The following is a 26343-nucleotide window of genomic DNA, read 5'->3' on the forward strand; positions in this document are numbered from 1 at the left end:
GCATGCGGATTCGCACATGTAATGCAAGTGGATGGGCCTGTTTCCACTGTAGCGTTGTTGAGGTGCGTTTTTGTCAGCGGTGAAAAAACGCACAAAAGAGCCGCAGAATTCGCCTGCGAGTGGAATGCATGCGAATCGCATGCAATGTATTTAATAGGGAAATCGCATGCGTTTTTCTTACGCGTTTTTTTGCGATTCCGCATAGGAACCAATGTAAATTCACACAGGCAGTGACATGGTTAAAAGCGCATATAGCCTAACCTATGCGAAATCGCATGCGTAATCGCGTAAAATAACGCGTAAAAAAACGCACCTGCATGCGATCTCATCAGCGGTGGAATCCAGGCGATTCTGCACCGCAGTAGTGGAAACGAGCCCTAAGGGCTCGTTTCCACTATCGCGAATCTGCATGCGTCCAACGCATGCAGATTCGCACATGTAATGCAAGTGGATGGGCCTGTTTCCACTGTAGCGTTGTTGAGGTGCGTTTTTTTCAGCGGCAAAAAAACGCACAAAAGAGCCAACGAATTCGCCTGCGAGTGGAATGCATGCGAATCGCCGCTAATGTATTTAATAGTAAAAACGCATGCGTTTGTTACATGCGTTTTTACCCGCGATTTCGCGTGCGATTTCGCACCTTTTTCAATTTTATTTTGCCCTGGCAGTGTCATGGTTAATTTCGCATGGCACCCTGCCATGCGAAATCGCACGCGAAATCGCGGGTAAAAACGCATGCGGAAACGCATCCGCATGCGTTTTTACAAGCGTCGGAATGCCGGCGAAATCGCGTCGCAACAGTGGAAACAAGCCCTAAAAGTGTTGCTTTAGCCAGCAATCAACCTGGTGGATCAACTCAGCTGATTGTTGTCCCATTAACCCTCCCCACACCTGCTCTGTGGCTGTGTTCACAGTTGTGCATTGCTCCATCATCCCTCCTCTCCCCTGCACAGCAACAGCACTGAGGAGTCGCGTCACGATCTAATGACTGTTCTTGTATGTGTATACGGGGCTTTAGACTGGGTTCATAAAACAGCTGGTTTATGCAATGAACCACAACGGAGGGATGAGCATAAAGATGGATCCTATGATAAAGTAAACCTGAGATGGGAGGGATTAGAGGCTTCATACTTACCTTGCACTTCTACCAGCACCCTGTAGTCCATCAGCTCCCTCAGTGTCTGTCTGATGCTCTCCTCTCTGCCACTGTCAGCCCCAGTAGTTGTGGAAAACTGTGCATGCCGGGCATGTTTTGCCCATTGCCAGGCATGTTCTACATCTGCAAGTTGGTTAAGGGTGGTTTCACACCAGGACGTTGCGTTTTAGGGGACGTTACGGTCGCATAACGTGCCCCTAACGCAACGCCTGGTGCTCCCTGCTTTGGACGTCAGAGTGAGCTGCGTTGTGCAGCTCACTCTGGCGTCCGTGATGCGCACTCTTGGACGCATGCGGCATCACGTGGTCCCGCCGGCCAATCGCCGCACAGAGCGGCCGCTCCAGGAAGTAAACACTGCACGTCACTGAGTGCAGTGAATATTAATTAGCCATGTGCCTGGCCGCTCTCCGCTTCTCCCCAATGTTACTGAGCATGTGCAAACAGTCTAACGCGGCTCTGCCGCTTACAAAGTACTGCATGCAGTACGTTATATTATGGCGCAGCGTTACACTGTAACACAACGTGGGCACTGTGAACAGCCCATTGATTTTTCATTGCTGTGCGGTGGGGTGCGTTACAGGCTGCTCTAACGTGCGCCTGTAACGTCCCACTGTGAAACCAGCCTAAGAGTTCTAACTGCACAGGCACAGAACATTCCTGGCTCTGGGAGCGAGGAGGTGCGCATCCAGGGTTGCGCATGTGCAGTAGTCCGTGACTGAGTTGAGTCCGGCACTTTATCCCCCTTCCCGAGCCCCGTCTCAGGTACACTATGAGCATTGGATCTGTTCAGACATTTCTCCACCTGTCTATTCCATGCACATACATGTCTTCCATAAGTTAGGATAGTCTTTAGAATATGTTTTTTTTTAGGAGGAAGGTGTATTTGATTATGTAGCAACCTATGAAAAGTGTATTTATAGGCATCCCTTATAAAAAAAATCCAGTAAATATTTGGAGTTTTATTTCTACTACTCTTTTCTATTTCACAGCCTGAATAGGAACATCACGTTGGCCTGGTGCACACCAAAAACCGCTAGCAGATCCGCAAAATGCTAGCAGATTTTGAAACGCTTTTTCTTATTTTTCTGTAGCGTTTCACCTAGCATTTTGCGGTTTTGTGAAGCGCTTTTTGGTGTAGTAGATTTCATGTATTGTTACAGTAAAGCTGTTACTGAACAGCTACTGTAACAAAAAACGCCTGGCAAACTGCTCTGAAGTGCCGTATTTCAGAGCGGTTTGCGCTTTTCCTATACTTAACATTGAGGCAGAAACGCCTCCGCAATCCAAAATCTGCAGTCTGCAAAACGCTTCCTCCCACTCTGGTGTGCACCAGCCCATTGAAATACATTACCCAAGCGTATCCGCAGCCGCAAGCGGATCGCAAAATGCAGCCGAACCGCTCTGGTGTGCACTAGGCCTAAAACAGCAATAGGAACTCCACTAAAAACTGCAAAATGCATACAAATTGACTTTACCTCCAGGTAAAGGCAGGTCTTAGGGCTCGTTTCCACTATTGCGGTGCGGAATCGCCTGGATTCCACCGCTGATGAAATCGCATGCGGATGCGATTCTGCATGCGTTTTTTTGCAGTGAATTCGCATAGGTGAGGGTAAATGTGATTTTAACCATGTCACTGCCTGTGTGAATTTGCATTGGTACCTATGCGAATTCGTGGCAAAAAACCCATGGGGAAAACGCATGCGATTTCCCTATTAAATACATTGCATGTGATTCGCATGCATTCCACTCGCAGGCGAATTCTGCAGCTCTTTTGTGCGTTTTTTCTCCGCTGAAAAAAACGCATCTCAACAATGCTACAGTGAAAACAGGCCCATCCACTTGCATTACATGTGCGAATCCGCGTGCGTTGGACGCATGCGGATTCGCGATAGTGGAAACGAGCCCTGAAACTGATCGGTAAATTATGTGCTAACAAGCCCCCTAAATTCCATGAGGATAGCTACTTTCAGTAAAATTTATGCAAATTACCTCATGAATTACCTCATGAGGTAAACATGACTAAAATCTACCAGAATTGCTAAATGTCATTACCTCATGAGGTAAATTACCTCACTTGAGGTAATTTGTTTGATAACCCTACCAGAATCGAGGCCAATGTGTTTGTTCCATAGAGAAGTGAACCCATCTTAATGTGATCCCAGTCTAATGCTTCATACACACTTGAGATAAAAGTCTTTGGAAAATGCAAGATCACAGACCAATTTTACCCCCTTCCATGTAGTATGAGAGCCATACTCTACACAGTCTATTCTATGGAGCTGCACTCCCCATCAGATAAAATCTTTGCAAGATGCTGCACACAAAGATGCCTATACACATTCACAAGATCATTATCTGCAAAAGATCTGTTCCTGCAAAAAATCCATTCCTGCAAAATGCATTCATAGTCTATGAGATCTGCAGATCCTCATACACACTTGGTTTAACAGACTTCATCTGCATATCTGGTAATCATCTGCAGATCTGAAGATCCATCCTGGTGGATCTGATCTGCAGATGATCTGCAGATGATTGTCTGTTAAAACAAGTGTGTATGAGGATCTGCAGATCTCATAGACTATGAATGCATTTTGCAGGAATGGATCTTTTGCAGGAACAGATCTTTTGCAGATAATGATCTTTTGAGTGTGTACGGGCATCTTTGTGTGCAGCATCTTGCAAAGATTTTATCTGATGGGGAGTGCAGCTCCATAGAATAGACTGTGTAGAGTATGGCTCTCATACTACATGGAAGGGGGTAAAATTGGTCTGATATCTTTCATTTATCTTTCAAGTGTGTACACACCATAATACTGTATCTATTGGTGCAAAGTGGTAGACCAGCTAATCAATCAGCATCTGGAAAACATTGATCGTTTACCTGATTTTTATGTCTCACATTAGTTCACAACACAGTCCATGTCCAAAACAATGCATGAAGTCCAGTAAAAAATACATCCAGCAGATAAAAATAAACATTAGCCAGATTGGAACTCGGGGGGAGGAAATAATGTCCTCTGGAAAAAATACAAGAAAAGTGGGAAAGAGGGGTGCTCTATTGTGCTTAAACCTGCTGACAGTGGCATAGCAATATGGAATGCAGAGGTTGTGACCGCACTGGGGCCCTTGGACCAGAGGGGCCCACTAGAGGCTCTCTATCCATTTATTAGCTTTCATTGTTGGTATGCTGGTACTGAACCACATTGAATAGTGGTAATCTTTAGCAAATAGTTTCCCTAATCTGATTACACCTCTTGGACACTGCAGCCATCCTTGGTTGGTTTTGGGGCTCCACATGAGTACAGTGCTTGGAGCCCCATGTAAAACTCGCACTGGGGCCCAAAGCTCAATTGCCTGCTGATCATTGTGAATGCATGCTTTTTTTATATTATTGTTTCACTGATTGCACACATGCCTCACTTTTTCTGCTTTTGACCACTTTATTACATATTATTAGTATTTATATAGCGCTGACATATTACGCAGCGCTGTATAGAGTATATTGTCTTGTCACTAACTGTCCCACATAGGGGCTAGCAATCTAATCCCTACCGTAGCCATATGTGGGGTATATTCACAAAATAACAATATGCTTAACGTGTGCAGACAGTGCACAACCTACACACAACCCTGAAGCCAATGAAGGTACCGTATTTTCCGGACTATAAGACGCTCCTGATCATAAGACGTACCTAGGTTTAGAGGACTAAAAACAGGCAGAAAAAATATACTAAACCTGGTGCACCTATGATGAAGGGGCATCTTGTGCATTATGTCCCATTGTATATCATGCCCTCTTGTACCTCTTGTGTCTCTCACTGTCCCTCTCTGTCCCCCTTCTGTCCTCCTGTCCTGTGTCCCCCATGTGTCCTCCTCTGTCCCCCTTGTGTCCTCCTCTGTGCCCCTTTGTGTCCCCCTTGTGTCCTCCTCTATGCCCCTTTGTGTCCCCCTGTGTCTTCTGTTTGTCCCCTGTGTCCTCCTCTGCATAGGCACAGTCCCCAACATTGCGGCAGGTTCGAGGTTCGTACTGGCGGGCGTTCACAAGTCAGGAGCTCCATGCATTTGGACTTTGAGACGCAGTGACTTTTTTCACCACTTTTGGGAGAGAAAAAGTGAGTCTTATAGTCCACAAAATACAGTACTTTCCCTCATTCCACTGATGTCCCCCGTGAGCATGGAGAGAGCACCAGGAAGGCTTTAAGGGTTCCAATCTAAATCTTTTATTTTTTTCTTACTTCAGGGTTGCCTTACAGCAGGATTGTTAGCCATAAATTCTACTTACCCACTGATCTGTGCTTATTATGCAGTCTACAACCTGACTCTGCATTGCAAACATTCCAGTATAATCATAAATGTTTCTGCCGTAATAAATCTTATCTCAGTCAGCCCGGCTTTTTGGTACATTGCCGAGGAGAGGGAAGCTTGTCATCTCCCCTCCCACATTCCTGCTCCTCACTAATTGGCTGAGGGCAATTCAGTGGGAAGCTGCTGAAATAGGATCGCTGCTGTGCTCACATGTATTTACAAAGCAAGCTAGATATGACAGTGCAGATTCTTGGATAAAAAAAAGACTAATGGGGGAAATTAAATCAGGATTGGCTTCAGTCAGAGGCAGAAAACATGGAAAGGGTCTTTCTTTTTATTAACTATATAAAATTCAATGAAAACAAAACAAGGACAGTACAATACATATGTAAGTAGAACAAGTATTTATCTCCTTATACATGTGTTTATTTTTCCTGGTATAGTATGGCTGACCCCACTGCTTTAAGTTTACTGTGATTTACTCAATTTACCTAGCAAGCTATGCAAATTGTGTAAGTTGCTTTTAACCTCCTGCCGGCCGCGTCACGCCGGGGTGTGTGGCCGCGGTGGCAGCCCCAGGACAGCCTAACGCCGATCAGTGTAAAGTCCTGGGGCCAGCTAATGCAGGAGATCGCGCGCAGGCTGCGCACGCATCTCCTGCCTGGGGCGGAGCTCCGCCCCACCTTCAGTCTTCGAGCGGCAATGGCTATTTACATGTACAGCGCTGCGATCGGCAGCAGCGCTGTACTAGGGACAGCTGTGTGACACGGCTGTCCCCCTGGGACACTGGAGAGCGATCGGCTCTCATAGGCAGAAGCCTACGACAGCCGATCTCCAGATTGGCCGGCTGGGGGGAGGGAGGGATAACATTTAAAGTAACACTAATTTTTATAAAAAAAAATAACAAAAATATTTGTACAAACAAAAATAAACATGGGGGAGCGATCAGACCCCACCAACAGAGAGCTTTGTTGGTGGGGAGGAAAGGGTTACTTGTGTACTGTGTTGTGCGGCCCTGCAGCTTGGCCTTAAAGCTGCAGTGGCCTATTTTACTAAAAATGGCCTGGTCACTAGGGGGGTTTAGCACTGCGGTCCTCAAGAGGTTAACATGCATCATTTACATTGCCCGTTACACAAGCAACATAAGTATTGCCTGTATAAAGCAAGTTACGCAATTTGAGTACCTCGCAATGTAAAATGTGTAAATATCAGTAAACTTTGTGTGTGTTGTCTGCACATGTTGAATTTACTGTTCTTTTGTAAATATACTCATGAAGTAGAGAGTGTTGCTCTTCATAGCCTGTCGCTGTCACTGGTCATAATTGATGACGCTCGTATCTCTCCCTGGTACAAGACTCTGCCACACAAAAGGAGGATGTTGGATGACAAAACGTGATTGCAAAAGACATGCTGACATCCTGCATATGCCTTGTCTCAGTAACAAACATCCGATAAGAGATAGGGTTCTGTGATTACAATAAGACACCCTGGCCTTGTTCTTCTTTACTTTATAGCCAGTGGTCGGAATTAATGCGAACCTGAACTCAGAATTTCCGCTCTGCTCTAAAAGATAAGCAACCGCATAATAACCTTTAAAGAAAAAAAAAACATTTCTTTGTTACAGCTGATAGAAATACTACAAGAAATCTGCAGTGTGTCTACTTCCTGCTTTCATGGAAGCAGACATAGGGTTAACATCCTGTGTTTACAAATTAGCTGCTCTGCCAAGGCAGCCAGCTGACACAATGAGAGGTCAAATTACACCGGTGATTAGTCACAGAGGAGGGGGAGTTAGACAGGCTAAACTCTCTAAATGCATACAGGGTGCATTTCTCTATGTTTTCCTTGTGTCCTGTGCAGGAGTTCAGGTCCACTTTAAAGTGACGCTGTAGTGAGAGGAAAATCTGGGTGCTGAGTCAATTCCTAGTAATAGGAGACATGCAAGTCTTCTATCGCCCCTGCAGTGTCCACAAGTTACCAGTGATTCAAATTTCATATTCATGCTTCTTGACACCTGTGAGAATTTTAAAGGCTCATACACACATCAGACCATAGTCTTTTGAAAATGAAAGATCACAGACCAATTTTACCCCCTTCCATGTAGTATGAGAGCCACACCTACACAGTCTATTCTATGGAGCTGAACTTCCCATCAGACAGAAAGCTTTGCAAGATGCTGGACACAAAGATGCTGTAGACATTCAAAAGATCAGTATCTGCAAAAGATCTGTTCCTGCAAGAGATCCGTTCCTGCAAAAATGCATTCATAGTCTATGATATCTGCAGATCATCATACACACCTTGTTTAACAGACATTCATCTGCAGATCAGATCCACCAGGATGGATTTTCAGATCTGCAGATGATTGTCTGATCTGCAGATAAATGTCTGTTAAACAAGGTGTGTATGATGATCTGCAGATCTCATAGACTATGAATGCAATTTGCAGGAATGGATCTTTGGCAGGAACAGATCTTCTGCAGATACTGATCTTTTGTGTCTGTACAGCATCTGTGTGTGCAGCATCTTGCAAATATTTTTTTCTGATGGGGAGTTCAGCTCCATAGAAAAGACTGTGAAGGTATGGCTCTCATACTACATGGAAGGGGGTAAAATTGGTCTGTGATCTTTCATTTTCAAAAGACTATGGTCTGAGGTGTGTATGTGGCCTAACTCACCTGGGATGTTAAACCAACTTGAGAGTTAGGCGACTGCTGGTTGATTTCAATTGCTTTTGTGTAGCTATTCTCAGCACCACACACCACTTATCACCTCAGTGCTTCAATTTTAATTTTAGAGCTCAAGTCTCATCGGCTGGTGTTGCGGTGATGTGTGACACATTCCTAAAGCCAAATACTTTTTTGTTTTTGTTTTAATGCTCTAATTCCCTATAAACTAAATAAGCCACGCCCACAGGCTTTCAGAGAGCCAAGGCACTTTCAGACAGTAGCAAGGGCTCATGGGAGCTCAGTCTAGGCAGGAGGAGGGGGAGGTATTACTAGCCAGAGATTTCAGAGGCAGAGGGGAGGAGGAGGGGGGGATTAGGGTTTTTTGCTCAAGATGCAGATAAGCCTGCCTCTGTGTAATGTTTACAAACAACATGGCTGCTGTCATTGTATCACAAGAAGAAAGAATCATATTCTATTAAAGCTGTTTGCAGCTAGATTTGCTGTGTAAACTATCTAAACTTTAGATAAGATATTGTGATGATCCGCTCAGCTGGCTGCACAGGCAGACAGCTGTTTGTCCATTCCTCTAGTCTGTGGGCTGCAGGTCTCTGGTACAGAGACCTGTCTTTCCATTGCAAGTTTCTGGTCTGTTCTCTTGCTGGGGAATTTGCATACATTCGTTATGCAAATCCCCTACCTGCCTTCTTTGATGACTGGCACTATAATCGGTCATACGGTTAATATCACCACCCACGGTTTCGTTTTTTTTTTCGATTCTGATGGTTTCGTTTTTCCAATGATCGAAGGCTGCAAAGAAACGAAACGAAAATCCCTTTTTTACAGGGACGGACTAGCATAAACGAATATATAATCGATCTGAACAGCCATCAAGCCTACCAATGGCTCGATTAGATAGATAAAGAGAGATAATATCAAACATGTTCGATCACTAGTCGTTCGTTTTTGGGGTCTATTAATCGAAACTATAATGAGATTATGACTATTTACATACGTTTTCAACACTCGATTCGTTTACCGAACGAATCGAAGGTTTAAACGAAGGCAAAAACGAACCGTGTATTCCACACTTAAGAGCTTTATGTTTCCCAGAAGGCTTGGCTGGTCATTTCCCTTCCATGGTCTGTTCCTGATGGACACTGCTGGAGTGTCAGCCATTGCTATCTAGTATAGTTAATTCCTGGGGGTTGCTTTAGGCTCCCCTTCTAGCCCAGTCAGGTTGTATTACCTGTATTGCCTGTTCTGTCTTGTCTTGCCTGTTGCCATTGTCCTGTCCCAATGGTGGTCGACAGGAAATGGTTCTGATCTCTGTTCTTGGAGTATAGCTGGTGCAGCGGTTGCTACCAGCTATCTCTTCTGTTCTGTCTCCTGGGATCGCGCTAGCTACTTTTCGCTAGCGCTGGGGATCCTTCTGTTCTGTCTCCTGGGATCGCGCTAGCTACTTTTCGCTAGCGCTGGGGATCCTTCTGTTCTGTCTTCCGGGATCGCGCTAGCCACTTTTCGCTAGCGCTGGGGATCCTTCTGTTCTGCTACTCTGTACCTGGATCGCGCTAGCCACTTTTCGCTAGTGCTGTGGATCCTATCTCTCGCTTGTCCCTGTTTTCGTGTGTCTGTCTTGTCTGCTACGCTTGCTGGAGGCTCGGTGAGGTAACCGTTAAGCAAGCGCTCGCGTCCTCTGTTTCATGTTTGTCTGTTAATGGTTAGTTAGGCGTGCTTGTCTCTATTGTGCTTAACACGTGGAGACCGCGCACAACCGCGTGCACTGTTGCGAATGAGTGCGGTGTTCACGGTTAGCTAGCGTTTGTTATTTTCTGTATCTCCTCATTGTATTATTTGCTGTGCCTTTGCTACCTCGTATTCTGTCCTGATCTGCCTTGTGTCACGTCTGGCGATCGCACTTCTCGCGATCGCGTTCCTATTTCATATCTGCTGTTTGTGCGCAGTCGCGGGGTGGCGACTGGATTGGCGCGCACACATACAACCTGTCCCTTTGCTCGTTCTCATTCGCAATCGCCTCTCGCGATTGCGTTCTGCGCTTCGTACAATTCCTGTCTGGCATTTGTGGAGGTACAGAGGATTGGTTCCTCTGCACTCCCCAGCGCCATCTGCCGACAGGAATTTCCCTCTACAGCACCTTTTGCTGGGTGCCTGCAAATATACGCTTGTGGAGGATTTCTGCCGTATCAGCGCACGCGTTGTGCGCTGATCACGGAGAAAGTTCCACAATCGTTACAGATATATAGACAAGTTACTTGTTATAGATAGTTTTTCATCTCGGATCCACTTTAAGAACAGATTCAGGTTAAGAACGAATCTACAGTCCCTATCTTGTTTGTTAACCAGGGACTACCCATATTTCATTCTGGGGAGAGGTAAGGGTTAGGCGCCCAAGGTGAAGGACAAATGCCATAACCACTGATATAAACAGTGGCGCACAGTGGTGAAACACTAAAACCACTAGCACAGGACCATTGCAAGAACCACCAGCACCCAATCCAAACATACGCTTGTTGGACCACATTCCTTCAGTTCCTGTTGTGTCATCCGCAGCCAGAATTGAGTGAGCATCCTTTTCAGAGAAAACGTAAAAATGAATTTGCCTTTGAGTTTTTGAATCATTACAAATATCTGCAGGATGTGGAGCAATTTGTTGTCCTTTCCATGAACTGAACTTTGCTGTCTGATGTACACAATCCTACCCATGAGTCACTGCTGCCCTTGCTCAGCTTATAGTGCCTCACATCAAGGTATTAATTAAAAAGTGAGGATGCATTTTGTACAGTATGGTGCCATGGATACCAGCTTTTGCCTGGTTTGTCTATGGCCTCAAACAGCCCTGATGCCACATGCAAAAACAGCCAGCAGTGTTCACTGGCTCCAGTTAGAGAAAGATGTAAAACTTTGGCACCAGCTGCAATTTTTAATCCTGGGATTTGCCCAGCCCTGCATTATAGTATTTGCTCTTGTCACTTTCCCAGCGTAGTATGTTCTTGTGCAGTCTTCCTCTGCCCTGTTTTAAAATGCATCCCTTTGTTTGTGAAATCTTTTTGTTTTTGAATAATGTATGCTGTCTTCCTGTCTTTCTATTAATATCTCCACATGTTGCTCTGTTTCTCTCTTCTCCTGTCTGTCACCTCCTGAGCGATGCACCACATATATAAATAAGACCGTGTAGGCGTTGGATGGACATGTGCTCCCAGCACTGGCTCATGTTTATATTAGCGATCTGCCTTCTCTTGGGAGGATTCCATCTTCAGACACATTTTAGAGTGCTTGTTTGTAACTGTGCACAGATAAATAAGACATGCAAACTCCATGCAGATAATATCTCCTGTAGTAACCACACCCCAAAACCCCAACTCAACACACAAGTGCAAAATAGGTGGTCATAGAGTGGGACGCCCACCTAAGTGTTCGGGTAATGTGGTGGTGGCGGCTGAAGTTGTTGCATCCTTCCAAACCACACTAATCTATTTTTTTATCTTTTTGTGGTGGTAAATAGCAATCCGTTTTCTTGAAATGAGGCATCCCAGAGGTCATCATAGGTTTACTATGTAAAGGTTGTCGGTTGTACAACTTTACCATTTCTGTGTAGTATGAGGGACTATCTAAGGCACAAGTGTCAAGGCCTGTGGGCTGAATCTGGTCCACCTCGCCATTGTATGTGTCCCATAATAGCGTCAAATGCTCATGATTGTCTTAGATAGGTCTGTGCTAATTAAGAATCAGAAATCTTAAATTTTTATTTCACCAAGCACGTGTCGTGCCCGGAATTGAATTTGGCACATACAGCGCTGTATCGGGGGCTATGGCATTACATTAGGAGGTTGGCCCAAAAGTCAGGGGTAGGGAGACTTATCTGCAGGCAGGCCTACAGGAATACATGGTATATATTTTTATTTAGTTTATCAAAATAAAAGGTTGTTTGTACTCAAATTCATAGTTCTGGTTGAAACACTTAGTTTGAGACTGTTCAATCAGCGTTAAAACTTAAAGGGGAACTGAAGTGAAAAGAATATGGAGGCTGCCATATTTATTTCCTTTTAAACAATACACATGGCCTGGCAGCCCTGCTGATCTATTTGGCTGCTGAAGTGTCTGAATCTCACCAGAAACAAGCATGCAGCTAATCTTGTCAGATCTGACAATAATGACAAACACCTGATCTGCTGCATGCTTGTTCAGGGTATATGGCTAATAGTATTAGAGGCAGAGGATTAGCAAGACAGCCAGGCAATGTGCATTGTTAAAAAGGAAATAAATATGTCACCCTCCATATCCCTCTTGCTTCAGTTGCTCTTTAATAAACCATCCGACTTGCAACTTAGACTGTGTTGTAGATTTTTGCCCATTACGTATGTGACTCAGTTTGACGCCCCTGATCTAAAGTATTCGTTCAATTCCACTCATGTACTCTTCTACTAAATAGATTTGGTAAGACAATCAAGATTGTGTCATTGATGGGCACCCAATTTTTACCATGTGTTATTATTATTATTTAGTATTTATATAGCACCAACATCTTCCTCGGCTCTGTATAGAGTGTATATTGTCTCGTCACTTAAAGGGATCCCAATTAAGAAAAGCCAGTTTAACTCTCCTGGCGGTCTATTAGAAACCGCCAGGGGGCAGCGCAGCAGTTTTTTTTTTTATTTTATTTTTTTAAAATCATGTAGCGAGCCCAGGGCTCGCTACATGATAGCCACTGTGCAGCAGCTTCCCCCCACCCGCTTCGATCGCCGGGATTTCCTGGAGGGCTTCCCCCGTCACCATGGCGACGGGGGGGATGACGTCATCGACGTTGTGACGTCAAAGGTTGTCCCGATCCACCCCTCAGCGCTGCCTGGCACTGATTGGCCAGGCAGCGCACAGGGTCTGGGGGGGGGGGGTGCGCGGCGATCGGCGGCTAATCGGCGGGTAGCGGCGGCGATCGGAATGCACACGCAGCTAGCAAAGTGCTAGCTGCGTGTTGCAAAAAAAATTATGCAAATCGGCCCAGCAGGGCCTGAGAAATCCTCCTGCGCGGCTTAGCCCGAGCTCGTCTCGGGCTTACCGCCAGGAAGGTTAACTTACCTGGGGCTTCAACCAGCCCCCTGCAGCCGTCCTTTGCCCATGTCATCGCTCCGGATGTACCTGTCACCCACAGTGCCCCTCTTTTTTCTGGATGTGTGGCCCAATCCATGCGCCTCCTGATCTTGCTCCTATGGACAGGAGTGATCTGCACATGCACAGTACGGGAAATTCTCTACTGCGCATGTGTAGGAAGCTTCCAGTGACAATTAAGGGAGAAGCCAGTTAACATATCTGTATGGTTTTGGGATGTGGAATGAGACCGGAGTGCCTTGAGTAAACCCACAAAGACAAGGGGAGAACATACAAACTCCATGCATATTGTGCCCTGGCTGGGATTGAAACTGGGGACCCAGTGCTGCAAGGCGAGAGAGCTAACCACTACATCACGGTGCTGCCCACCATGAGTAGCATGCCTGAGATGAATGCTGAAATTCTCACCCTCGGGCGCCCTTTCCTGTTACTACTTACAGTTTATTACTCATGGCTTGTGGGGATATTGTAAATTATTGGAAGGAGGAACTGTTTAATAGTCTGAGAAAAATGGTGTATCCCCACGCACAAGGAATCAGCACATTATATTGTTTGAGTCACCAGTGGGTAAGCAGAATGGAGAAGTCTGGAGGCCCCAGAGCAGGGACAGTGGCTGAGCGAAAAAACGTTACTAAGAGAAGTGGCTTTAGTCGTCTAGGACAGAAAGCAATAACATCGGTTTTACAAATTTGGCTACAGCAGCAGGAACTGAATCATAGCTAGTTCTGTAGTTGTTATTCATCTTATTACCCTCTTTCTACGTTACCAAGAGATTGACAAGAGGGATGAAACTTCCTGATGTGTCATCTCCATTTTACTGACAAGAGATGGTGATTTCATGTTTGTAGGCCCTCTGCAGACATTAATAGCCACAGTCAAGCAAGAAGGTGTTAGAACTTGCTGCTAGGTTGGAACATTTCATGGTTCATGCACTTGGGGGCATTTGACATTATTTATCATTAACTGACAACGCTGCTGTATCATCATAGACGCAGGGGTGTAACTCAACCATGTAGGCCGCCCCTGCAAAATGTGGCAGGCTGTGCCCTCCATCTGCATGGTGTTTGGTGTCGCTGCGTCCCACCCCCCCCCCCCCTGCCAACCCTCCGCCCCTCCATGATGTTTGATGTGTGCTGCCAACAAAGTAATGTGCATAGGCCCACCCCCTGCTCTATGATGTACTTCCTGCTGGACAGGAAGTACATCACCGGGATTCCTGTCAGTCTGTGCATGCGCGCCGCATCGCACTGTGCTCATCGTTTACACTTACTGCGTTGCCATAGACTTGCATTTCTGCAAAATCTGCACATCAGGCACATCTCATGCGTAAACACACTGTTGACTTCGTGTTAGGATTGTGGCAATATGAGTACGTCCATCGCGCTAAGTTTGAAAGTCTCCATAGACTTTCATTTATTTAGTGGCCTCTTGCTGTAAACTTGTTTAAAGCAACTTAACACAACACCATAGTGTGAAAGGGCCCTTAAAGAAATATTACCCAACCACTGTTGTTTTACCAGCTCATATATCTGCAAATCGCTACCCCTCAATAGGCAGAACAGGGATATCCGGCAAGACAGGACTGGTACAGCAGCCAAGGAAAGAAACATTAGTAAAGAGAAATCAACAATGGCAGGCTCTGTCTCTGTACTGCAGGTTTTCTTTGATAATTGTAGCTAGATAAAACAGGCGGTATATAATGAAGAAGAAAGTGCAATGACACTAAAGTATATTCAATGCATGAATCCAATCATGTGCAGGGGAATTTAAAGACGACCATTGGTTAAAAAAAAAAGTATGTGTATGCCAGTCTGTAATTTAATGCTAGGTACACACCTTACGTTTTTCCGCTCCATAGATGCATTAGATTGATAAATTCCGTCATGTCCAAAATTCCTCTCAATCGTTTTAACGCTCGATTTCTCATATAAGTGAATGGAAAACGATAAGAAAAACGAGCGGAAGATAAGAGAATCCAGCGGAAAAAACGATCGAGCAGAGAAAAAACGTATAGTGTGTACCCAGCATAAGGCTCTCTATTACTGCTGCAAGGTACAAGGATCGGCGGGTGGCAGGGTTAATTACTCACCTGCTTACCGGTAATATATTAGAGTCAGAAACTCCGCCCCCCCTTCATCTGCAAGACAACCATTGCCATTTTACCCCAAAGTCCTCTGAAGCTTTTTGGCCACCACCACCTTCGTTGTCACTGTCTACCCCCAGCTTAGCTGCCAATTAGGCTATGGATGCCGACCTGGGGACAGCAGGTGGGGGTGGCCACAGAGCTTTTGAAAACTGTGGAAAGAAAACGCCACATTGGTTTTGTAGAGGAGGCTGGTGGGATTTCTGACCCTTGCAAGATGTGCCACCAGGCTGTGAGGTCCAAAGGGTAGGTAAAAGACGGGGTGTGCATGTCGGGGGGGGGGGGGGGGGGGGGGCTCATCAAAGTTTTGCTGGGGGGCTCCATGATTTGTAGTTACTCCACTGATGAGCACCCTCTCGTATTGGTGACCTAATTATTCTTATGGGGACAGTTGACTGACTTCTAAATTTATGTCAACCACATAATTGGTGAAAATATCAACCACAGGTTTCATGTACCACCTAGTATTTATAGTTTCAGGGCTGTGGAGTCGGAGCAATTTTGGGTACCTGGAGTCAGTCAGTGGTTTCAATAAACTGAGGAGTCGGAGTTGGATGATTTTTGAACCAAATCCATAGCCTTTGTAAAAATTAGACTAAGGAGTCGGAGTCAAGGAGCCGGAGTCAGAGAAATTTGGGGTACCTGGAGTCGGTGGTTTCATACAATGAGGAGTCAGATGATTTTTGTACCGACTCCACAGCCCTGTTTAGTTTGTCCATAGAAAAAAAGGTTCAGAGAGGACTTCAGATAAGCTGAAGATAAGTTCTGGAGGTGTGTTTAGCTTCTAAGGGTAACAATGGTTGATTTGATCATACATGATTCCAAACATTTTTTACAAATAAATAACTGCAAAGTGGCGTGTGCGTAATTATTCAGCCCCCTGAGTCAATACTTTGTAGAATCACCTTTTGCTGCAATTACAGCTGCCAGTCTTTTAGGGTATGTCTCTACCAGCTTTGCACATCTAGAGACTGAAATCTTTGCCCATTCTTCTTTGCAAAACAGCTCCAGCTCAGTCAGATTAGATGGACAGTGTTTGTGAACAGCAGTTTTCAGATCTTGCCACAGATTCTCAATTGGATTTAGATCTGGACTTTGACTGGGCCATTCTAACAAATGAATATGTTTTGTTTTAAACCATTCCAATGTTGCCCTGACTTTATGTTTAGGGTCTTTGTCCTGCTGGAAGGTGAACCTCTGCCCCCGTCTAAAGTCTTTTGCAGACTCCAAGAGGTTTTCTTAAAGGATTGCCCTGTATTTTGCTCCATCCATCTTCCCATCAACTCTGACCAGCTTCCCTGTCCCTGGTGAAGAGAAGCACCCCCAGAGCATGATGCTGCCACCACCATATTTGACAGTGGGGATGGTGTGTTCAGTGTGATGTGCAGTGTTAGTTTTCCGCCACACATAGCGATTTGCATTTTGGCCAAAAAGTTCCATTTTGGTCTCATCTGACCAGAGCACCTTCTTCCACATGGTTGCTGTGTCCCCCACATGGCTTGTGGCAAACTGCAAATGGGACTTCTTATGCTTTCTGTTAACAATGCCTTTCTTCTTGCCACTCTTCCATAAAGGCCAACTTTGTACAGTGCACGACTAATAGTTGTCCTATAGACAGATTCCCACACATGAGCTGTAGATCTCTGCAGCTCGTCCAGAGTCACCATGGGCCTCTTGACTGCATTTCTGATCAGCGCTCTCCTTGTTCAGCCTTTAAGTTTAGGTGGATGGCCTTGTCTTGGTAGGCTTACAGTTGTGCCATACTCCTTCCATTTCTGAATGATCGCGTGAACAGTGCTCCGTGGGATGTTCAAGGCTTTGGGAATCTTTTTGTAGCCTAAGCCTGCTTTAAATTTCTCAATAACTTTATCCCCAACCTGTCTGGTGTGTTGTTTGGACTTCATGGTGTTGTTGCTCCCAATATTCACTTAGACATCCTCTTAGGCCATCACAGAACAGCTGTATTTGTACTGACATTAGATTACACACAGGTGCACTCTATTTAGTCATTAGCACTCATCAGGCAATGTCTATGGGCAACTGACTGCACTCAGACCAATAATACGCACACGCCACTTTGCAGTTATTTATTTGTAAAAAATGTTTGGAATCATGTATGATTTTCGTTCCACTTCTCACGCGTACACCGCTTTGTATTGATCTTTCACGTGGAATTTCAATATAATTTATTCATGATTGTGGCAGTAATGTGGAAAACTTAAAGGGGGCGGAATACTTTTGCAAGCCACTGTATATTCAGCAGTGATGCACTGGGAGACATCTCAGGCTCACTCCAACATGAATAGTCGCAAATTCTTTCTGTTTTAAGAAAGCAAACTTTTGTTTTAGATAAGCTCTAGAAATGTTTAGGCATCACAGATTTCCCGCTTGCTATATTTGTCTCATTGGGTCTGTTGTTTTGGCGTGGTGACCTCTCTCATGCTCTGCTTGAGTAGACAGAAGATGTTTCTGCTGTTCTTCTGGTCACTCCTCCGCTGGATGTCAGCCTATGTTGAGCCTGGCTACACCGGCAACTTCACTCCTCGATCTGTTTATAGCGTTTGCAGACATCATGCTTACCTTTTCTGCAAATAAACCTTCAGAGTTGGCTCCAGCTGGTAGAGATATGTTGTGCTCCAGCATGATATCTGCTCACACTCATAGAGAGTTTATACAGGTTAACGTTTCTGCATGCAAGGCAAATATGACATTAATTCAGGCAGTGTTGGATAAAACTTGTGCAGTGCAGAGTTCAGAACATTCTCAGCTTTCAAGGCTGATGTCAGACTTTGTTTTCCACTGTGGAAAAAAAATGCATCATTGTGTTCCAGAGTACAGCAGACTTAATGAAGAATATTAAATCCTAGTCTTTTTTTTTTTATACATTGGGGTTAATACTAAAAATATAGTTTAAATGGTGTTTTTTCTTAAAGAGAAACTGAAGCGAGAATAAATCTCGCTTCTTGTCTCATAGTCAGCAGGGGCATGTGCGCCCCTGCTAAAACGCAGCTATCCCGCGGCTAAACGAGGGTCCCTGACCAAACCCAAAATCCCCCCCCCCCCCCTGGCAAAATCTACGACCAACTTGGTCGTAGATTTTGCTGCTCTTGAGGCAGGGCTAACGGCTGCAGCCCTGCCTCTCAGCGCCGTCTATCAGCGGCGCATCGCCGCCTCTGACCCGCCCCTCTCAGCAAAGGAAGACTGAGAGGGGCGGGGGAGAGGCAGAGATACGCGCTGACAGATGCGCGTGAGGCAGGGCTGCGGCGGTTAGCCCTGCCTTAATCCGGAAGAGGGGATGCTCTGCTCGGAGGGGATTTCGGGGGGTAAGGGACCCCCGTTTAGCCGCGGGATAACGGCGTTTTAGCAGGGGCACACATGCCCCTGCTGACTATGAGGTCTGAAGCGAGATTTATTCTCGCTTCAGACTCTCTTTAAGCAGGAAAATATTACTCTTTTTCTTGTTTTGAATTTATTTAAAAACGTTACCAGTTAACTAGAATGTTAAACTCAAAAAAACAAAACAAAACAAAAACAGGCCTTATTTTACTGCAGTGTGGTAAAGAAAACATAGATCCCCGTAGAACAGTAAGATCTAATGCTAGGTACACACAATACAATTTTCTGTTAGATTTACCTGCCAGATCGATTTTTTTTTTAACACGTCCGATCTTAATTTACAATAGATTTTCTGATCAATTTCCATAAAAGTGAACGGATTTCGATTGAAAAATTGATTACAAAATTGATCAAAATTAAGATCGGACAAGTTGAAAACAATCCATTTGGCACGTAAATCTAACAGAAAATTGTATTGTGTGTACCTAGCATAATACCTGATACACACAAGGAGATTTTCTGGCCAATTTACTGCCAGATTGATTATTTTCAACATGTCCGATCGATTTCCGGTTCACTTCTATGGAAAATTGTTTGGAAATCAGATCGGACATGTTGGAAGTAATCGATCTGGTAGTAAATCTGCTAGAAAATCTCATTGTGTGTATCAGGCATAACTGTCAGCCAACAAGTCTGGGGACTTTGGTTTTGTAATGGTAAATTTCATTTTAACCATTTAAGCTTCCAGGACGTAAAAGTTACGTCCAGGAGGCCATGTGCGCCCCCGCGCGCCACACTGCCGATTGCGCTGTGCTCCCAGCTGCGGATCGTTAGCCCAGGAATCGATCAATCGGGACATGGTGCCCGATGATTGATTCCTCTCCCCTGCAGAAACAGCGACAGCTTCTCTCGGAAGCCTTGCTTTTTCTGCCTCTTGCGTCCCCCTACGTCGCTCTAAGCGTACATGTTACGCTTAGAGTGAGGTCATGTAAACAAACTCCATGGCTGCCATCTTGTAAAATGTAAAAAAAAAAAAAACCACACACATATATTTATATAAAAAAACACTATTTTCATCCCACCCTCCCAAAAATACCTACATAAAATGTTTAATAAAAAAAAAAAAAAAATTACAATAATGATAAAAAAAAAAAAACACGTAACTATTTACCTAAGGGTTTAAACTTTTTAAATATCAATGTAAAGATGAAATATTTCAATTTTTTTTTTTAATTATAAGCTTGTAAATAGTGATGGATGCAAAACGGAAAAAATGCACTTTTATTTCCAAATAAAATTTTGTCGCCATACATTGTGATAGGGACATAATGTAAACGGTGTAATAACCGGGACAAATGGGCAAATACAATACGTGGGTTTTAATTATGGAAGCATGTATTATTTTAAAACTATAATGGCCGAGAAATAATGAATTTTTCCAGTTTTTTTTCTTATTCTTCCTGTTAAAATGCATTTACAGTAAAGGGGCTCCTAACAAAATGTACCCCCCAAAGAAAGCCTAATTGGTGGCGGAAAAAACAAGATATAGATCAGTTCATTGTGATAAGTAGTGATAAAGTTATAGGCTAATGAATGGGAGGTGAACATTGCTTGGATGCATAAAGTGAAATCGACTGAATGTGAAAAACAATACCAGTTGCCTTATGCCCTGTTGATCTCATGCCTCAGTAGTGTCTGAATCACACATCCGAAACAATTATGCGGCTAATCCAATCACACCTAAGTCAGAAACATCTGATGTGCATGCTGGTTCAGGGGTCCATAGCTAAAAGTATTAGGGCTCGTACACACGCCTGACTAAAGTCGGCTTAGGTGGCCGATAATGACTGTCTCAGCTGATAATCAGACGTGTGTATAGCAGCCCCCAACCTGCAAACAATCTGCCCAGATCAGTTCACCACCAGCGATGGCTGATCACATGGCTGCTCCCTCCTTTTCCATTCATAGCAACACAGCACGTCGTCACCTACACAGCTGACATGCGTCTGTGCAGCACAGCACAGCGATGTCGCCCAAGGGGATTGGGTCCCGATCCCCGAGAGGAGACATACATCTTAGGTGTGTACGTAAGATCAGGAGGACAGCCAGACAGTTTGAATTGTTTAAAAGGAAATACATATGGCAGCCTCCATAGCCCTCTCACTTCAGATGTCCTTTAAGGGTTTAAGGTGACAGCATCGATTGATTGCATACAAATGATTAACTCGTAAGTGCATTTTAGGTTCAGGTTTGGTTTAAGCTGGGGAAAGTAGTTTACAGAGTATAATTCCTGGAATTTGCTTGGGATAAAGATTCCCAGGTACTTAAAGGAATTCTATTAAAGAAAGTGTTTTTGTGGCAACATTGGCAACTGATGTAAAAGCAATATAAATAAAGGACTCTGCACATATTTTTGCTCTGTAGTGCATTTTATATCCTAGGTACCTGTAAGTCAGTGTCCCCTGAGAACACTGACGGCGTCGGTACAGAGGAATAGTCCACCTTTGTGTGTGAGGCCTTTGATATAAAAACAGGACGTCATGGCCAGGGGCGTAACTAGGAGCCACCGGCCCCCCTGCAGAGATTCTGATGCCCCCCCCTGGGGCCCGCTAAGGGCCGTTTTGGGGGGCTGGAGGGGACGCAGCATGAAGGGAAAGCCATGGCCACACTCGGCGGGGAGGGGGGATGGTCCCCCCTCCCTCACCTCGGGCTCTCCCCTCCAGCTTAAATTAGTGTCTGGGCAGCGGCAGGCAGCGGGCAGATACATACCTTCCTTGCGTTCCACGGCGGATACTCCTCGCTCTAGTGTCTGACGCTACTTCCTGTTTATACAGGAAGTGACATCAGACACTAGAAAGAGGAACATTCCCGGTGGAACGCAAGGCAGGTGTGTATCTGCCTGCTGCCCGCCGCTTCCCAGACACTAATTTAAGCTAGAGGGGAGAGCCTGAGGTGAGGGAGGGGGGAGACTGTCCCCCCTCCCCGCCGAGTGTGGCCATGGCTTTCCCCTTATGCAGTGACCCCTCCAGCCCCCCAAAACGGCCCTGAGCGGGCCCCGGGGGCCGGGCTCCCCCGCCGGAGCAGGGGCTGCAGGCCCTTTTGTTACGCCCATGGTCATGGCCCTGGCTCCCGTACCCCTCCTCTCCTCCCCCATCAGAACACACAGAGATGTTTGAGGAACGAGAGAACTTCTCTCGCTCCCATTTATTCCGCCCACTCCCCTCTCCAACCTTATGCTGGGTACACACTATGAGATTTTACGGTCGATTTACTGTCAGATTGATTATTTCCAACATGTCCGATTTGCTTTCCGATCGATTTCCTATTACAGTTAATGGAAATCGATCGGAAAGCAAATCGGACATGTTGGAAATAATTGATCTGACAGTAAATAGACCATAAAATCTCATAGTGTGTACCCAGTATTAGTTTTAACTAGGGATGGGACGAATCCACAATTTCTTCGAATCCGAATCCGGATCCGAATCTAAAAAGGTTCTCGAATATCTCGAACCTTTCGAATCCCGAATCTAACGAATCCTGCACATAAGAATTGTGCGATCCATGGAATAGTTGCCCGCACTATAGGTAGCTAGGTAAAGGTGTCTTCAGTATAGCTAGCAAGGTATAGGGGCCTTCACTATAGGTTGCAAGGTATAGTGGCCTTCAGTATAGGCAGCCGGGTATAGTGGCCTTCAGTATAGGCAGCAGGGTATAGGGGCCTTCACTATAGGTTGCAAGGTATAGTGGCCTTCAGTATAGGCAGCAGGGTATAGTGGCCTTCATTATAGGCAGCCGGGTATAGTGGCCTTCAGTATAGGCAGCAGGGTATAGGGGCCTTCACTATAGGTTGCAAGGTATAGTGGCCTTCAGTATAGGTAGCAGAGTATAGTGGCCTTCAGTATAGGCAGCAGGGTATAGGGGCCTTCAGTATAGGCAGCAGGGTATAGGGGCCTTCAGTATAGGTAGCAGAGTATAGGGGGCTTCAGTATAGGCAGCAGGGTATAGGGGCCTTCAGTATAGGCAGCAGGGTATAGGGGCCTTTAGTATAGGTAGCAGAGTATAGGGGGCTTCAGTATAGGCAGCAGGGTATAGGGGCCTTCAGTATAGGCAGCAGGGTATAGGGGCCTTTAGTATAGGTAGCAGAGTATAGGGGCCTTCAGTATAGGTAGCAGGGTATAGGGGCCTTCAGTATAGGTAGCAGGGTATAGGGGCCTTCAGTATAGGTAGCAGGCTATGGGGGTGCTTCAGTATAGGTAACAGGCTATGGGGGGCTTCAGTATAGGTAGCAGGCTATGGGGGTGCTTCAGTATAGGTAACAGGCTATGGGGGGCTTCAGTATGGGGGGCTTCAGCATAGTTAGCAGGCTATGGGGGGCTTTAGTATAGGTAGCAGGCTATGGGGGGCTTCAGTATAGATAGCAGGCTATGGGGGGCTTCAGTATAGGTAGCAGGCTATGGGGGGCTTTAGTATAGGTAGCAGGCTATGGGGGGCTTTAGTATAGGTAGCAGGCTATGGGGGGCTTCAGCATAGTTAGCAGGCTATGGGGGGGCTTCAGTATAGGTAGCAGGCTATGGGGGGCTTCAGTATAGGTAGCAGGCTATGGGGGGCTTCAGTATAGGTAGCAGGCTATGGGGGGCTTCAGTATAGGTAACAGGCTATGGGGGGCTTCAGTATAGGTAGCAGGCTATGGGGGGGCTTCAGTATAGGTAGCAGGCTATGGGGGGCTTCAGTATAGGTAGCAGGCTATGGGGGGCTTCAGTATAGGTAGCAGGCTATGGGGGGCTTCAGTATAGGTAGCAGGCTATGGGGGGCTTCAGTATGGGGGGCTTCAGCATAGTTAGCAGGCTATGGGGGGCTTTAGTATAGGTAGCAGGCTATGGGGGGCTTCAGTATAGATAGCAGGCTATGGGGGGCTTCAGTATAGGTAGCAGGCTATGGGGGGCTTTAGTATAGGTAGCAGGCTATGGGGGGCTTTAGTATAGGTAGCAGGCTATGGGGGGCTTCAGCATAGTTAGCAGGCTATGGGGGGCTTTAGTATAGGTAGCAGGCTATGGGGAGCTTTAGTATAGGTAGCAGGCTATGGGGGGCTTCAGTATGGGGGGCTTCAGTATAGGTAGCAGGCTATGGGGGCTTTAGTATAGGTAGCAGGTTATGGGGGGCTTCAGTATAGATAGCAGGCTATGGGGGGCTTCAGTATAGATAGCAGGCTATGGGGGGCTTCAGTATGGGGGGCTTCAGTATAGGTAGCAGGCTATGGGGGCTTTAGTATAGGTAGCAGGTTATGGGGGGCTTCAGTATAGATAGCAGGCTATGGGGGGCTTCAGTATAGATAGCAGGCTATGGGGGGCTTCTGTATAGGTAGCAGGCTATGGGGGCTTTAGTATAGGTAGCAGGTTATGGGGGGCTTCAGTGTAGATAGCAGGCCATGGGGGGCTTCGTATGGGGGCTTCAGTATAGATAGCAGGCTATGGGGGCTTCTAACGGGTGGAACATATCCTCCTCCCTCCCCCCGCAGCCTCCTCCACTTGTCCCCCTGCATACATAAGGAGAAGCAGCCTCTCACCTCCAGCATCAGCGTGGAGCCCGGAGCGGCAGCCTTCTCCCTTCACTTCCTGGTTCCCCCTAGTGGCCACCGGACCGGCTCTTACTGATGACGCGTAGTAAGAGCCGGTCACTAGGGGGAATGAGAAAGTCTGTAGGAGGTCTGCCGCTCCGGGCTCCACGCTGGAGGTGAGAGGCTGCTTCCTCTTATTTATGCGGCGGGCGAGCGGAGGCGGCTGCGGGGAGCGGGAGGAGGACAATTGCGAGCGGGGGAAGCGGCGGATGCGCGGTGATGCAGCGTCGGGATTCGGCGGATTCGGCGAACGGAAAATGGCGTCGGGATTCGAGTCCACGAATCTCGAATATTTCCTAATATTCGAGGGATTCGTGGATTCGCCGGATTCGTCGTCCCATCCCTAGTTTTAACTCACATGGCTGCTGCAGTAATTGCTGTGATGCCTACCAATAGGATTATAAGAGAAGCGAGAGGGTCTCTCCCTTCTCTCGCTCCGCTGTTGTGAAATTTTTTGCAACTTTATCAGATTTTGCAACCGGTTGCACTTATTTATAGGTATAGCTATCAGAAAGTGCAACCTAACCATTGACTTCAACCTATCTGTATCAGAAAATGCAACCCAACCAAACCCTACCCTTACACAGAACCCTACCCTCTTGCTCAACTAATAACCCCCCCTCTTGCTCAACTAATATAATAACCCCCCCAGGAACACTCCCCCCTCTTGCTCAACTAATAACCCCCCCCCCAGGAACACTCCCCCCCCCCCTCTTGCTCAACTAATAACCCCCCTGGAGGGAACAATCCTCCATCTAGCTCAATGGGATCCGAGGTTGCAAAACATTACAGGCGTGTTAACTGAGAGAAGCAGGGCCAGTTTAAGCAACAATGGGGCCCCAGGGCAAAATAAACCTGGGGGGCCCCAACAGATACCCCAGAACAAAAATCGGCATTAAGGGACCTTTTTTGCAGCTGATATAGCTCAGGGTGTGAAGCCCCAATCAGTCGGAGCTCCACATTCTGGCTATCCCAGCCTGCATGGGGGACAAGAGGTTAAAAGGTTTCAGGAGGGGGGACCCCACATAATAAAAAAAAAAAATTCCCACACTCTGAACATAACATTTTTTGGGGCGAAAATAGGAAAAAATATCAGGGATCTTCATACAGCCATATTGCGGGTGTATAGCGATCCCGGCCAAAGCACTGCGGCTGCGTATGGACCCCCTGGAAGCCCCGTCAGGAAATTCATTGCTCTTTCTTTTGATACATGTAAAATTGCACTACCGTTAGGTTTGATACTAAAAGTGACATTTACCGCCGTTAAAAGTATACTTTTTTCCTTGGAAACTTTAAAACCGATTTTCTCAAAAACTATAAGGTATTTTTGAAAAATTATTTTTTTCCTCTTATTCCCAATGATCTCCTTTAACATATCTTGCAAATTTAGGGTTTCTAGCATTTAAAGGGGAACTGAAGAGAGAGGTATATGGAGTCTGTCATGTTTATTTCCTTTTAGACAATACCAGTTGCCTGGCAGCCCTGCTGATCCTCTGCCTCTAATACTATTAGCCATAGCCCCTGAACAAGCATGCAGCAGATCAGGTGTTTCAGTGGTTCAGACTTATAAGTCTGATCTGACAAGACTAGCTGCATGCTTGTTTCTGGTTTTAATCAGATACAACTGCAGAGAAATAGACCAGCAGGGCTGCCAGGCAACTGGTATTGATTAAAAGGAAATAAACATGACAGACTCTCTCTTCAGTTCCCCTTTAAGGTGGATTTGCTATTAACCGTTAAAGTTGGTGGGTTTTTAAATGTGAATTTTTTTCCTTTGAAACTTTAAAATCGATTTTTCTCAAAAGGTCTTTTTGAAAAAATGTTTTCCTCTTGTAGCCACTGGGGGCCCCTACAGGCTCTGGGGCCCTGGGGCAATTGCCTCCTTTGCCTCTGTGGTAGCGCCGGCCCTGGAGAGAAGCCACGCCTACGCAGTCATACACTCTCCTCTATGGCAAGTTGCAAAATTTTATGGGTTTCAAAATCTTTCATTACACTGGTC

General features: G+C 45.8%; 1 protein-coding gene across 1 annotated transcript in view; it reads left to right on the plus strand.

Annotated features, from left to right (window-relative positions):
- ARAP3 (ArfGAP with RhoGAP domain, ankyrin repeat and PH domain 3) overlaps positions 1 to 26343 on the plus strand; it is a 224267-nt gene that overhangs the window by 46107 nt on the left and 151817 nt on the right. The gene's annotated exons all lie outside the window — the stretch shown is intronic.

This window comes from Hyperolius riggenbachi, chromosome 3 (genome assembly GCF_040937935.1).
Source record: "Hyperolius riggenbachi isolate aHypRig1 chromosome 3, aHypRig1.pri, whole genome shotgun sequence".
NCBI lineage: Eukaryota > Metazoa > Chordata > Amphibia > Anura > Hyperoliidae > Hyperolius > Hyperolius riggenbachi.